Source organism: Pleurodeles waltl, chromosome 10, assembly GCF_031143425.1.
Source record: "Pleurodeles waltl isolate 20211129_DDA chromosome 10, aPleWal1.hap1.20221129, whole genome shotgun sequence".
NCBI lineage: Eukaryota > Metazoa > Chordata > Amphibia > Caudata > Salamandridae > Pleurodeles > Pleurodeles waltl.
Window position 1 is genome coordinate 986049951 of NC_090449.1, and position 15747 is coordinate 986065697.

Here is a 15747-nt window from a genome sequence, read left to right on the forward strand (position 1 = left end):
CCCAGGAGACAATGGGCCAGATACTGGACAAGTTGCAGGAGACCCAGCGGCTGCATGAGGGACAGTCCCTGGGGATGAGGGAGGACTTGAAGGACATCAACACCACCCTGGTCACCATTGCAGGGGTGCTGGCAGACATGGCCAACACCATGAGGGAGGCAGTGGCACACCAGCGGGCTCCTGGCACTAGCCAAACCAATGAACAGCCTTCCACCTCCACTGCCGTTAGTGGACTGGAGGCCCCACCACAGGAACAACAGGCCACCAGAACCCCACTCCCTGCAGAAGGAGAACCACCCCGCAAATGGTCCCTGCGATCCAGGCAGAAGCCAGAGACTATTGCCAAGACCCCACCAGGAAATAAGACTCTCCTGATTGTCACCCTTCTGTCCCACTCTGTCACCCTGTCCACCTTGAACTGCCATTGCTCCACGTCCTGTGCCCCCTTGGACAATGCACCTGTGATACAAATAGACTGACTCTATCTTGGACATTCCTCCATCATCACCCCAGCCGATTGCACACACCCCTCTACTTATTAGCACTTAAGTAAACACCATTTAAATAAATACAAGTATGGAGTCTGTCAAATGATTGAACTATGTATTTGTTTAACATGCTTTAAACACTGCAATACAACTGTACAGTAATATATACATAGGAATGACCTGTAATTGGCTGCAGTCAACACACCAGGAGCAATAGTGGGGCACAAATATCTGAAAATAGAGATGCCAAAGGGTACAGTGAGTGGCCATAGAAGTGGGAAAATCAGCCTGCCAGTGACAATGTCAAACACAAAACTGTCAATGTAAAGTGAAATTACAGGGTCTTACCTGTGTGTCATTGGAAGTATTGTCATATTATTGCACTTCTGTTGTCCTCATCCTCTACCTCTGCCTCCTCATCTTCACTGTCCACAGGGTCCACTGCTGCCACACACCCATCTCATCCTCCTGCAGAAAAGACACCTGGCGATGTAAGGCAAGTTTGTGTAACATACAGCATGCCACGATGATCTGGCACACCTTCTTAGGTGAGTAGTACAGGTGTCCTCCTGTTAGTTGGAGGCAATTAAACCTAGCCTTCAGTAGGCCGAATGTCCTTTCGATTATTCTTATTGTTTGCCCATGTGCCTCATTGTAACATTCCTCTGCCCTTGTCCTGGGAATCCTCACAGGGGTCAGTAGCCATGAGAGGTTGAGGTAACCAGAGTCACCTGCAAATATCGAGGGACAACTGTTAGCCACACACTAACCCCTAGGGCCCACACCATAGCCTGACACCAACAGCTACTGGGTGGGAACCAGGGCTCACCTATTAGCCACACCTGGTGCCTCTGGAGTTGAGCCATCACATATGGGTTGCTGCTGTTCCTCAGGATAAAGGCATCATGCACCGACCCAGGGTGCTTTGCATTGACATGGGAGATGTACTGGTCCGCCAGACACACTATCTGCACATTCATGGAGTGAAAGCTCTTTCAATTTCTGAACACCTGTTCATTTCTCCAGGGGGGGACCAATGCAATATGTGTAACATCTTTTGCCCCCATAATGTTGGGGATATGTCCCACTGCATATAAATCAGCTTTCACTGTGGCCAAATCCTCCACCTGGGGGAAAACGATGAAGCTGCACATGTGTTTAATCAGGGCAGACACCACTCTGGTCAGCACTATTGAGAACATGGGCTGAGACATCCCTGCTGCCAAGCCCACTGTCACTTGAAAGGAGCCAGTTTCCAGGAACTGGAGCACTGATAGGACTTGCACAAGAGGTGGGATCCCTGTGAGCTGATGGATAACAGGTGTCAGGGCAGGTTCCAATTTGTCTCACAGCTCTGTTATTGTGGCCCTGCCCAGTCTACAGGTGAGGATAATGTGCCTGTCCTCCATTGTTGCCAAGTCCACCAGGGGCCTGTGCACAGGGGGATGTCTTCATTCCCTATTCACCCGCAGCGGTTGCAATCTAGGGAGCAAACGGTGAGCAGCTGGTCAGTATTCCATATTTCCAAACACTACACTGCAGTGCATGTTGTGACTGTAACGGTATATTGTTGGATAGGCACAAATGGCGCCTATGTGTACTGTGACGCAGTTGGGTGCCATCGCCTGCCCACCCCCCTGAAATGGCTTCCGTCTGTTCTGTATGGAGAGACATGTGGAAATTAGGTAATTCCACTGACATTGTGCGCTGTTGCGGGAGGCGGTGAGAACCGCCGTGCAACTCCTCATTAGATACCATTAGGCATTATGGGTTACAGTGGGGAATGGTGATGTACGCTGGCGGTGACGGTACGCACCACTGCGGACGTGACTGCCATTTTCTATCTGTTCACTCACTTGCTACCTGACCTTCAACAGGAGAGGACCTACACTGCAAGTGCTGCTGTGACCCGTGTCTGGAACCAACCATGGCTCGTGTCACTGGGGAAAGGGCCCCTGCCTTCACCGCTGTGGAGTTGGAGAGACTGGTGGATGGGGTCCTACCCCAGTACCGAATGCTGTATGGGCCTCCAGACCAACAGGTGAGTACACTGTGAGCACGATGCATGGGGCGCTGTGTGTGAGGGCCTCGTGTAGGGGGTGTTGGTGGAAGGGCCCTGGGCAGCGTGCTGCATGTATGGTGGGCAATGTCTGTGCGTAAGGGGATGTGAGGGCTATGGTGGGCGATAAGTATAACAGGCATGATGGTCTGACTGATACCTTTTCCTATGTGCATTTCTCTGCAGGTCAGCACTCATAAAAAAAAGGATATATGCATGCCATTGCCAAGGACGTGTGGACCCTGGGGGTCTACAGCAGGTGGAGCACCCACTGTCGCAAACAGTGGGAGGATGCTGGGCATGGAAGACGGCAGAGGCCCAGCTGGGGATGGCCTCCCAACAAGGAAGGGGTGCCCATTGAACCCCGACCCCCCTGATGGCCCGCATACTGGCGGTGGCCTATCCGGAGCTGGATGGTCACTTGGGGGCATCACAGCAGCCACAAGTTGGTGAGTACAGTGCCCCAATATACTACTTGCACGTGGTGGGGTGGCATCCGGGTCGGGGATGTAGGCCTGTGAGTGCCCCTAGGCCAGGCTGGACATTGCAGGGTAGGGCCCATGTCGGGTAGGGTCTGTGTCAACCTCCTCTAACCAAACTAGTAGGCATCCTCTACTGGGCAGGTGTCTGTGGGTCTCAGGGATGCTGCAGTTGGCGTTAGGTATTTCTGTCCATGGGCTGCTGACAAGCATTGTGACTGTTAGTGCATTGCCTAGTGCGAAGGGCTGTCCCCTGTGTGTGCTGTGTACGCCAACGGAGGTGTTGTTGCCTCCATTGCCCAAGGGTATCCTTTGTCTCTCTCCCCCCCCTTTTTGTTTTGTCAACCTATCCTTATGTGCATTAGCATCATCTGGTGGAGGAGCAGAGGCACCAGTGACGGGGAGAGTTGTATCTCACAGGGCCCAGGAAACCAAATGCGCCGATGGTGAGGGCACCAGTGGGATGGAGGGTGAAGGGAGCACCACAGCGGAGACTGGAGGGGACAGTTCTGACAGAGATACCTCCTCCGATGGAAGCTCCCTGGTAGTGGCGGACACCTCTGTGCCTACTCCAAGTACAGGTACAGCCACCACCCCTGTACCAGCACCACCATCCCAGCAGCCCCTCAGCGTGTTTCCTGTGCCTGATCACCCAGGAGGGTGGGCATCTCCTTCGCCCCAGGCACCTCAGGCCCTGCCCCAGTTAGCCCTGCTGCCCTGAGTGAGGAGGCTATTGACCTCCTGCAATCCATCTCTGTTGGGAAGTCAACCATTGTGAATGCCATCCAGGGCCTGGCAGCCCATTTGCAACAAACAAATGCATTCCTGGAGGGCATTCACTCTGGCTTGGTGGCCCAACAGAGATCAATCCAGGCTCTGACCTCCTCCCTGATGGCAGCCATTGTCCCTGTTTCTAGCCTCCCCCATCTAATCTCCTCTGTCCAATCCCATTCCCCTCAACCCCAGCCTATCCCAAGCACACAGGCAGACCAGCATGCACCTAGGTCAACACACAGGAGTGGTTCAGGCAAACACAAGCACCACACATCATCCCACAGGCACTGACCCAAACACCATCCAGATGCATACATACCAACATCCACTGCCTCCACTGTGTCCCCCTCCTCCTCCTCGTCCACCTCCCTCCCTCCCAGTAGCGTCTACACTCACACCTGCATGAACTAAATCCTCATCCACTACCACCATCACGCCTATCAATACACGCCCCTCACTGGCAGTCACCATCCCCACATCCACGTACACGTCCCCTATGTCCTCTCCTACTGTGTCTGTGCCCCCTCCTCCCAAAGTACACAAACGCACGCACTCAGACACCCAACTGCCATCCACCTCACAACAGAATCCAGCCCATGCACCTGCAACCAAACACAGCAGACAGACACCCCCTACAACCGCTTCCTCTTCCTCCACTCCCAAACCTTCACCCTCTTCCCACCCCAATGTCCCTAAGAAGCTTTTCATCACCACCCTTGACCTCTTCCCTACCACTCCCCCCCCCATCCTTCTCGTCGGGCCAGGGTGGTCAGAACCCAGGCGAGCACCTCAGTCACCCAGTCCACAGCCACAGTAGTATCGACAGGTACTGCTGGTGGGAGAGGATCCCGGGCACCAGGCAGCAACACTGACAGGGTGCCTGCACCAGTTGGATCAAGAAGGGGCAAGGAGGCACCACCAGCTGCGACAGGGAAGGGCAAGGAGGCACCACCAGCAGCGACAGGGAAGGGCAAGGAGGCACCACCAGCAGCGTCTAGGAAGGGCAAGGAGGCACCACCAGCTGCAGGAGGGAAGGGCAAAGTGCAATCCCCGGCTGCTGCCAGGAAGGGCATGCAGGAAGGACAGGAGGCCTGGCGCTTGGACTCATTTAGAGCCCCCACCACCAACCACAGAGGCTCAGCCATCTGAGGCTGCAGGGGAAGGGCTGGAGCCTCTCCCCATCACTGCCAGCACTGCCACCAGCACTGCCACCAGCACTGCCACCAGCACCGCCACCAGCAGCTCCAGTGGGCAGCCATCTGAGGCTGCAGTGGATGGGCTGGAGCCTCCCCCCCACCACTGCCCACACCACCACCAGCACCACTGCCAGCAGCAGCAGCCCCTGTGGGCAGCCGTCCAAGGCTGCAGGGGATGGGCCGGAGCCTCCCCCCACCACTGCTAGCACTGACACCAGCCCGCCACCACTGCCAGTGGACAGTGTGTAGTCCTGCCTCCATGGACTGTTGTGCATCCTGGCCCCTGCAAATCCTGTGGGTCTGACACCCAGGTGAGAGACTGTGACCTTGCCCTCCCCAAGATCTGCATCACAGGGCACAAGGCCCCCTCCAGAACCAGTGTAGATGCCATCCACTCACCCCATCCTTCCCAGGATGAAGCACACTGGGCACAAGGCCCCCTCCAGAACCAGTGGAAGAAGCCATCCACTCATCCCATCGTTCTCAGGATGAAGCACACTGGGCACAAGGCCCCCTCCAGAAGCAGTGGAGATGCCATCCACTCACCCCACCCTTCCCAGGTTGAAGCACACTAGGCACCAGCCCCCTCCAGAACCATTGGGCAACCCACCCCCTTGAGAGACTGTGGCCTTGTACTTCCCGGGACCAACAGTGGGCAAACCACCCACTTGAGAGACTGTGGCCTTGCACTCCCCAGGACCAAGTGTTGGGCAAACCACCCACTAGAGAGACTGTGGCCTTGCACTCCCCAGGACCAAGCAGTGGGCAAACCACTAACTTGAGAGCTGTGGCCTTGCACTCCCCTGGGCCAAGCAGTGGGCAAGTCACCCACTTGAGTGACTGTGGTCTTGCACTCCCCAGGACCAAGTAGTGGGCAAACCACCCACTTGAGAAGCTGTGGCCTTGCACTCCACAGGACCAAGCAGTGGGCAAACCACCCACTTGAGAGACTGTGGCCTTGCACTCCTCAGGACATCGCACAGGGCATGTAGCCCCCTCCAGGACCAGTGGTGTTGTACCATCTTCCGGCTGAGGTGCCCCCCATTCCCTGTCCCCCGGAGGTGCCTGTGTATTTTCAACCTGATGCCCCTGCAGTGTTCTCTCCGTGTTGTTGTAGGAGTGAGGTGGGGCCTTGGCCTATGTGATGTGGCCCTGTGGCCCACTGACATTGAGGACTGGGCAGTGCCCCTACATTTGTAAAGATGTACATACGTTTGTATTTTGATGCACTTATTCATGTTATTTTATCATATTACACTCACTTTCTTCAAATCATTTTGTCCTTGTATTATTTCTGAGGGGTACGGGATGGATTTGTAATGTTACTGCATCTGGTTGTGTGTGAGGTGTTGGGGGTGGGAGTGTTGTGTGTTGCGTGTGTGTGTGTCACTCTCTTTTTCCTCCCCCCTCTCCCTTGTGTGCTAGGCAGCAGTACTAACCGTGGTCATTTTCTCTGGTGTTGGTGTTAATAATGCAGGAAGAGGTAGACGAGCATGGGAAATATGTGCAGCTCGGGCTCCATGGAGCTGTGGTTGTTCCCTGAGTCTCCAGAGGTGAGTCCTTTGAATTCTGTGTTCTGTTTCCGCTGTGCTTTTGATATTGTTGGTACCGCCCCGGAAAAGGTGGCAGATAGGCCTGTCATAATAGTGTGGGTGGTACATTGTCTTCCTACTGGCTGTTGCTGGTTACCGCCATGGTGCTTGTTGATACCACCGTGGCGGTCGGAGTGTTAAAGTGGCTGTCTGTCTGAGTGGTTTCCGCCATGGGCATAATTGAATTTTTTTAATCGCCAGCCTGTTGGCGGTATTACCGCTGCTTTATCACCAACCGAAAGGGTTGTAATGAGGGCCAAAGTGTTGTACATTGGAGTGTTCAGACATTGAGTGGAGTAGAGAGTTGAAAAGTGAAGAGTACAAAAGTGGAGTGTTGAAAAGTCGAGTAAAATGTCATTGAATGCCTTGAAGTGTGATAGAGTTTTATGGAGTGGAGTTATATAGAGTGGAGAAGAGTGTCATACAAAGAGCGGCATAGAACGGAGTGGCACACACTGTAGTGGATATAGTGGATGAAATAAAGAGGAGTAGCTTACAGTGGAATACTGCACAGTGGAGTGCAGAAGACTGGGGTGGCAGAGAGTGGAATAGAGTAGAGTGGTGTAGAGTAGAGTAGGGGACAGCAGATTATTGTAGAGTGGGGTGGCATAATTTGAAATGGCTTACTGTAGAGTTGAGGAAATGGTTATAAATTGAAGTGGTATCTCATAGAGCAGAGTGAAGTTTTGTGTTGTACAGTGTTGGACACTGTTGTAGAGTGAAATGGAGTGTGGTACAATAGAGTGTACAGACATAGAGTTCAGTGCAAATTTGGACAGTGGAGTGTACGGGGATAAAGTGAAGTTGAGTCTAGTAGAGTGGCTCAGAGGATAGTAGAGTTTTGTAACGTGGGGTTCTTTAGAGTAGAGGAGAGTAGGCTGGAGTGGCATAGAGTGGAGTGGGGTTAAGTGTAATAGCATATAGTGTACTAGTGTACAGTGGGTTGGCATAAAGTGTAATAGCATATAATGTAGAGGTGTACAATGGTGAAGCGTTCAATGAAGTGGTGTACAGTAGAGTGGTGTATTGTGGGGTGGGGTAAAGTGTAATAGCATACAGTGGAGTGGCATATAGTGGAGTTTGGGACTAGAGCAGAATACCATACATTAGAGAGGCAAAAACTGAAGTTGCATACAGTGTAGTAGCATAGAATGGGGTGGTGTACAGTGAAATAGTGTGGAGTGGAGTAAAGTGGAGTGGTGTACAGTAAAATAGCGTAGATTGGAATTGCATAGAGTAGAATAGCGTAAAGTTGAGTGGCATATAATTGAGTGGTGTAGACTGGAGTGGTGTACAGTGTAGTGAAGTAGAGTGAAATAGCATATAATGGAGTCGTATAGAGTGGAGTGGCATCCAAATGAGTATGAAAGAATGGAGTGGCATACAGCGGAGTGATGTATACTGAACTGGAGTAGCGTATAATGGAATGGTATACAGTGGAATAGCGTAGAGTGGTGTGGTGTACAGTCCAGTGGAGTAGACTGGAACAGTGTATATTGGAATAGCGCGCAATGCAGTGGCATACACTGAAGTGGTATAGAGTCACATTCACTGGAATAGAGTAGAGTGTAATAGCATACATTGGAGGGGCATACAGTGGAGTGGCGTCAATGAAATAGTGTAGAATGAAGTGAGGTAGAGTGGAGAGGAATACACTGGAGTGGTGTAGTGTGTAGTAGCATACAATGGAGTGGCATACAGTGGAATAACATAGCATGAAGAGGCATAGAGTCGAATGGCATACAGTGGAATAGCATATACTGGAGTAGTGTATAGCGGAGAGGCGTACACTGAAGAGACGGAGAGTGGAGTTGCATACAGTGAAATAGCATTGAGTGGACTAATGTAGAGTGGAGTTGTGTATAGTATATGTTGGAAAGTTGATTATTGAGGAGGGCTGGTCGGTACTTACACTTAGAAATAGGCCACTATCCGCCACTGGGTCCAGTCATGTCTCAATAAATTGATCCCAGCTCAACCCTTGGCACCTTTCAATGAGCAGTTAGGCTTAACTAATGAGACAGGTGTGTAAATAATTTAAAAATCACAAAACAGTGAATAAGTAAAACACAAAATACAATAAAAATCCAAGCCAATTTATAAAAAAAAGATTATGGGCCTGATTCTAACTCTGGAGGACGGTGTTAAACCGTCCCAAAAGTGGCGGATATACCACCTACCGTATTACGAGTTCCATAGGATATAATGGACTCGTGATACGGTAGGTGGTATATCCGCCACTTTTGGGACGGTTTAACACCATCCTCCAAAGTTAGAATCAGGCCCTATATTTTTATCTTACAAATGACGCTAAAATAATAAAAATGCAATGTAGGGAACCAGTGACATTAATTTTTAAAGATTAATAGTAATTCTAGTGATTAGAAGCAAATAGCGCTAAAATGGCTAAAAAGTGTCACACTGGACAGGGACAAAGTGCAGAGTTCAGGTCACCCATGGTGTAACATTGTTACACTTAATTTCAGAAGTGTTTCTTGATACAGGAAAGTGGTCCAAAGTACCAGCCAAGGGTTCAGAGGCTCTGGTTCGCCTCTTGGGGTCAGGGACTACAACTCCCACAATGCACCTCTTCAACTTATGGAGTTGCTCCAAATGTCTCCAGCCTTCTGGATCAACTTCCAGAGGTCGTTTTTGGGTCATTGGAGTGTCCACAACTTCATCCAAGGTTCCAGAAGCTCTGAGTTGGTCCTTGGGAGTTGGAACTACAATTCCCAGAATGCACCTGGTAAGAATCCTCAAATGGCCACTGGACACTGGTCAGCTGGGCTCTTCTTGCAGGACTTGATGCATGGGATTTTGGGAAGCTCCTTTGTACCTGCAGCTTACAGGGAGTCCACTCCTGGAGTTTCAGAATTAATGCAAAGTCCTTTTCTTATTGAAGCCCAAAGAGTGCAGCTGGTGCAGTCCTCGTGAGTGCTGTGACCAGGTGCAGGCCAGGGGTCCAGCAGGACAGTCCTTCTTCTGCAGTATCTTCTTCCAGCAGGGATCTGAGGCGTGGGTGCAGCTCTGCCGTATTTATCCTTTCTCCTGGGGTGGAAAGCAGAGGGGGGGGCAACTATTCAATCACAGGCAGGCCACTACACTCTTGCTTCCTGGGAAGTGTGGCAGAAATCGAGCCCAGGGTGCAACATTCCTTAAAAATCCAAAATGGCAGAATCTGAATTTTAGAGGTTTGGTCTGGCTGAGTCCACCCACTGGTATGGCTAAAATTCCTTAACACACCCCTTTCCTGCCCTGTCCTAACCTAATCAAAGGGGCACCTGGTTTTCAGCTTTTGTTGGAAATGGCAGAGGTCCTGAGCAGCTCCAAATGTCCTTCCCTCCTTTGAAGACCAGTTTCGCTGTTCTCCCCCATCCCATTTCACAGTCTGCTGAGGTAGATCTCCTCCCCCAGGTACTTCCTTTGTCTTTAGCTCAGACCACTTCACACTTCATCAAGGCAGCCTGGCCAGGCTGCAAGACGCTGGCCAATCAGAGAAGGGCACTACAGAGCTGAAGTTGGCAACTTTCAGGTAGAGTTTTAAAACTCTTTACCTGAACTAGTTATACTAAATTCAACAGTGGCAAGTTGTTGGATTTATTACAACAATGGGTTTGATACTTCTTGGGGACAAGTCACTACAATGGGGGGAAGAAATGTAGCTATTTTTCCCTCAACAGGGCTTATAAAACTTATGTTGTAAAGTTCCTGCTTACAGTTACACTTCACCTAACCACGGGGACACCTAGGGTACACCTTAGGGGTGACTTACATGCAGAGATAAGGCAATTTAAAACTTGGGAAGTACTTTTAATTCCAAAGTTGAATTTGGGGTTAACTTTAACTTAAAAGCAGCCAACAAAGCAGGTCTGCCTTTTGAATGCCACTGGACACCTCAGGAGTATGCCTATGGGGGTGCTACCTATGCTGGGGTCCCTAAGCCGACGTGCCCTAAAATATACTAGGGATTTATAGGTAGGTTGGAATAGCCAATTATAATTAACCTAATTTGCATATGCCATTCAATCAGAGCACAGGCCCTGGGACTGTTTAGCAGTGCCCATGGCACTATCAGAGTCAGGAAAACATCAGCATGAGTAAAAAATGTGGGCAAAAAGTTAGTTGGCTCCTGCAATCAGCCCAGTTTTCCCTCAGTATAACAGTGTAGTGTAGAGTGGAATAGATCAGAGTGTTGTACAATGGAGTGGTGTGGACTGGAGTAGCATACATTGGCATGGGGAAGAGTATAATAGCATATTGTGGAGTGGTGTACATTGGAGTAGCATCCAATCGAACAGCATGGAATAAAGTGGCATAGAATGAAGTGCCATACACTGGAGTGGCGTAAAATGAAGTAGAGTATAGTGGAGTGGCATACAGTGGAATAGGGTACAATGGAGTGCTGTAGAGTGGAGTGGCATACAGTAGAATGGAGTAGAGGGGAGTTTCATACAGTAGAATGGCATAGAGAGGAATAGCACATTGGGGAGTAGCATCCAGGGAAGTGCCGTACAGTGCAGTGATGTAGACTGGAGATGAGTACAGTGTAAGAGCATAGTGTAGTGGCATACAATGGCATTGCGTACAGTGTAATAGCGTAGAGTGGAGCAGCATAGAGTGGAGTCTCATACAGTGAAGAGGCATAAAGTGGAGTGATGTAGAGCGGAATAGTGTACAGTGGAGTGGATACCTTGGCATGGCATATGGATGTTTGTGAAATGCAGTAGCAATGTAGATTATGATGTGCAGAGTAAGGCAAGACAGCAAATTGCACTCCCTTGCATTTTTCCAGATTCGCCAGTCAATGCAGGGCCACACTTAGTGGCCCTGTGTTGCGTTGTAAAAATGACTTAAGTATTGCATTACCCATGTGCCACCATGCATGACACAATGGTACAGCAATCGAATAACAGCTAGGTCTTAGTTATTTTTTGGGCCATGGTACACAGTGACAGCTTTTCAGTATACTGTGGTACATGGTGATGACAAGCCACTACATAATTAGGTCATGGCTGTTTTTAGACAATTAACCCCTCCAATGCCCGGGAGGAGCTGGTCTTGTCCAGGCACACGGTTGCCGTGTGCCTGGGACGAGACCAGCTCGTCGTGCACATGGCCCACTTGGGCCTCCCTCCCACACCCCCCCAGTCGGGGATGAAAGGGGAATCGTTCCCCTTCCACCCCTGATCCCCCCCTCTGCAAACTGTTGACGTCAGCACGCTCACAGCGCACCAACGTCATTAAATGTTGCCGATGATGCGCTGGAAGCCACTTGCTTCCAGTGCGTCGAAAGAAAGGTCCTCGTAAAGGTGAGTCCTTCTCTTTTGGGGGTTTTGGGGGGGAAACAGACACAGAGGAAAGGAAAAAGTTTTTCCTTTCCCACTGTGCCTGTTTTCAATGGATTCCTGCTCCTTCAATTGATTCATGCTCCACGATCGCGGGCGAGGCCCGCGATCGTGGAGCAGGAATCCTACATTAGGCACCAGAGATTTTAGTTTAGTTGTTTTTGGAGACCGACCTGGCTCTTCGAACAGTAACACCAGTTTCCCCCCACCTCCAGCGCCTTGAAAGCCTCACGGGTATGTAGCGCGCTTTATAAATTCAATGATTGATTGTTTGATTGGGCAAGGGTCGCTCTGGGGGCAGATCGGCTGTTTTTTCATCCGATCTGCCCCTGGGGGGTTGAAACCCACTAGAAGCCTGGAATTATATTGTAAGTAATAATTTCGGGCAGCGACCCCTTACGCAAGGGTTTCTGCCCTGGTGGCAATAGTTTTTTATATGTTTCAGCCCCCCCCGGGCTAGATTGGCCATGTTTTTGGCCGATCTTGCCCCTGGGGGGGGTCAAAGCCCACTAGGCCCCAGGGATTGTGTGTTGAGTCTTTGTGTTTTGGGTCTTGGGGGCACCCCTTGGGCAAGCGTCCTCCCCCTCCCAAGGGGTAAATGATTGTTAGCCATTTCTGCCCCCCTTGGGGGCAGATGGGCCTATTTGTTTAGGCCCATCTGCCCCCAAGGAGGGCAGAAGCCACCAATACACCAGGGAGTTTTTTTTTTCTTTTTTCCCTTTGTTGTTTTGTGCTGGGGGGCGCTTCCTTTGGCAAGGGTCACCCCCCCAAAGGGGGCACAGAGCTGTTAGCCATTTCTGCCCCCCCCCCTTTTAGGGGCAGATCGGTCTATTTCTTTTAGGCCCATCTGCCCCCAAGGGGGGCAGAAGCCACCAAGACGTGAAAGATTTTATTTTTCATCCCCTTAGTTTTTCTGTGCTGGGGGTGCCCCCTTTCACCCCATTTGGCAAGGGTAGCCCCCCAAAGGGGACACAGAGCTGTTGGCCATTTCTGCCCCCCTTAGGGGCAGATCGGCCTGTTTTTTTTAGGCCCATCTGCCCCCGAAGGATCTAGTGTGTGTGTACTTTGTGTGGGCGGGGCAGGCCCTTTGGCAAGGGTCACCCCCCCAGAGGGGCACATTACTGATGCCCATTTCAGCCTATTTTGTTTTAGGCCTATCTGCCCCCAAGGGAGGCAGAAGCCACTTAGGCACCAGGGAAAATTTCTAAGTTCTTGGTGGCTGGGTTTTTGTCAATTGGCAAAGTATTTGTATTTGTGAGTATAACAGTTTATTTCTTATTTTTGTTCTAGTTCAAAGCTTTTGCTTCCTTTGCTGTGGATCCTTGCGGTTTGGCAGTAGTTGTCCTGCAGTTTGCATAGTTGCATGTTTTAGGTAAGTAAAAGCAATTTACTCCAAAGGAGTATTGTTGACATGCATGAATGACATGTTTTGTAGGTGGTGTACTAAATGCAGGATTGTGCGTGAAATTGTCCTTATATTTGTGCACAAAGATGTTTGTGTTGTCTTATGTCTAATTTGCTTTTACTTTTTTTCTTTTCAGTGGGATATCATTGGTGATTGCTGTGTCTGTGTAGAGTAGTTGCTGGTCAGTCTAGCTTTTTCAGGCAAGTGAGTGGTATAGTTTTATAGTACATAACTATGTGATAACGCTACACTTTGTTTATTACTTATTTTAGACAGTGCTGGCTGTTGTTGGCAATCCATTTGTTTTTAGAAAGGATCATGGCTAACCGCAGAGTGACCGCTCAGCAGGTTGCTGGCATGCTTTTTGAGTCGTCTTCTGACCATGATTATGAGACTGACTCTGCATCTGAGACAGAAGAGGAAGTGAGATTCTGGCAGTGAGTTTTTGGTCTGAGAGTATTCTTCTGATGAGGAAGCCCGTCTCAGTACAGATGAAGGGCCTGTTTTAGAGGAGGACATTGATGTGCCAAGAGTGCAGCAGCCTGGGGCTGAAGGGTTTCCCGTTAGAAGACCTGACACCTGGATTGCCCCAAACATGGAGCAGCCACAGTTACCTGCATTTACTTGTCTCCCAGGGTGTAGAGTCAATAAGGAAAACTTTTTGCCTGTCAATTTCCTTCACATGTTTATGGACGATGTATTTTTGGAAGATTGTTGAGCAGAAAAATGTGAATGCGGAGCAATATTTGAGGGGCAACACTGCCAGACTTAGGCCTCAGTCTAGAGATATGCAGTAGGTTCCCACAAATCTGGAAGAGATGAAAAAGTTTTTATGTTTCACTTTTTTTATGGGGTTGATAAGGAAGCCGTTACTGGCTTCTTATTGGTCTACTAGTCCCTTGATGGCAACAGCTATATTTCCTGCAACTATGACTCGTAATCGCTATTTGGTTCTTCTACGTATGCTGCATTTTGTAAACAATGCTTAAGCCTTTGCATGAGATCACCCTGATTGTGACCGTCTTTTTAAGATTAGGCCTGTCCTTGATCATTTTGTAGATTGGTTTTCAGAGGTGTATGTTCCAGGAAAAGAGATAAGTGTGGACGAGTCTTTGGTCCTGTTCAAGGGGCATTTGGTATTTAAGCAGCACATTCCTAGAAAGAATGAACAGTATGGAATTAAATTGTGTATGCTGTCAGAAAGTAGTACAGGATTTGTGTATAATTTCCGGGTTTACACTGGTAGGGATTCCAGTATTGTTCCCCTGGTTGTCACCCACTTTTGAAGTTAGTGAGAAAATTTTGCAGAAACTTGGTAGACGACTGTTTAACAAAGGTCACCATTTGTACGTAGATAATTTCTACACTGGAGTGCAGTTGTTCAAGGAGTTGTTTACAGTGGACACTGTTGCTTGTGGCACAATCCATTCTAACCGGAAGGGCTATCCAAGGGAGCTTGTCTGTAAAAAACTTGAGAGGGGCAGTGCAGTGCCTTGTGGAAAAATTAGCTGCTAGCTCTGAAATTTTCAGACAGGAGGGATGTGTAAATGCTATCTACCATCCATGTTGGCCATACATTTATTTCATTTGGTAACTTTTAATGCTTTTATTGTGTTAAAGGATTGTTCACCTGAGTCAAGGATGAAATTTGTTAAATTTCAGGAGTCAGTGATAGAGAGCCTTATTGTGGTGGAACAGGAAAGAGTTCCTAGAGTAGCAGTGGTGGAGGATGTGGCTAGATTGAAAGATTGCCACTTTCCATCCCGAAAAATAATTGCCCACTAAGAAATGTAGAGTATGTGCCCAAAGAGGTATCTGGAGGGGGAGCCGGATGTACTGCCCCGATTGCCCTTCAAAGCCTGGGCTGTCTGTGGCCGGCTGTTTCAGGAGTTACCACACCCAAACAAATTTTGGGAAATATTGTGAGCGTAAACTGCCTGTTTTATATCTTAAGATGTTCAGTTTCACATTTCTGTCAAGCTTTCAGTTAGAGCTTTCGTGTTAGTAGTTTTGTACTTATTTTATAATTAGTTAGTGGTTTCTTTGTTGTTTATAAACAAAAAAAATGATAGCAGTGTGTGTGGGGTGGCACTTGGCTGGCAGTGTGCGTGGGGTGGCACTTGGCTGGCAGTGTGCGTTGGGTGGCACTTGGCTGGCAGTAAGCATAGGGTGGCACTGGCACTTGGCTGGCAGTGTGCATGGGGTGGCACTTGGCTAGCAGTGTGCATGGGGTGGCACTTGACTCGTGTTGTGCGTTGGGTGGCGCTTAGCTGGCGGTGTGTGTGGAGTGGCGCTTGGCTGGCGGTGTGTGTGGAGTGGCGCTTGGCTGGCGGTGTGCGTGGGGTGGCGCATGGCTGGTGGTGTGTGGAGTGGCGCTTGGCTCGTGGTGTACGTGGGGTGGCACTTGGC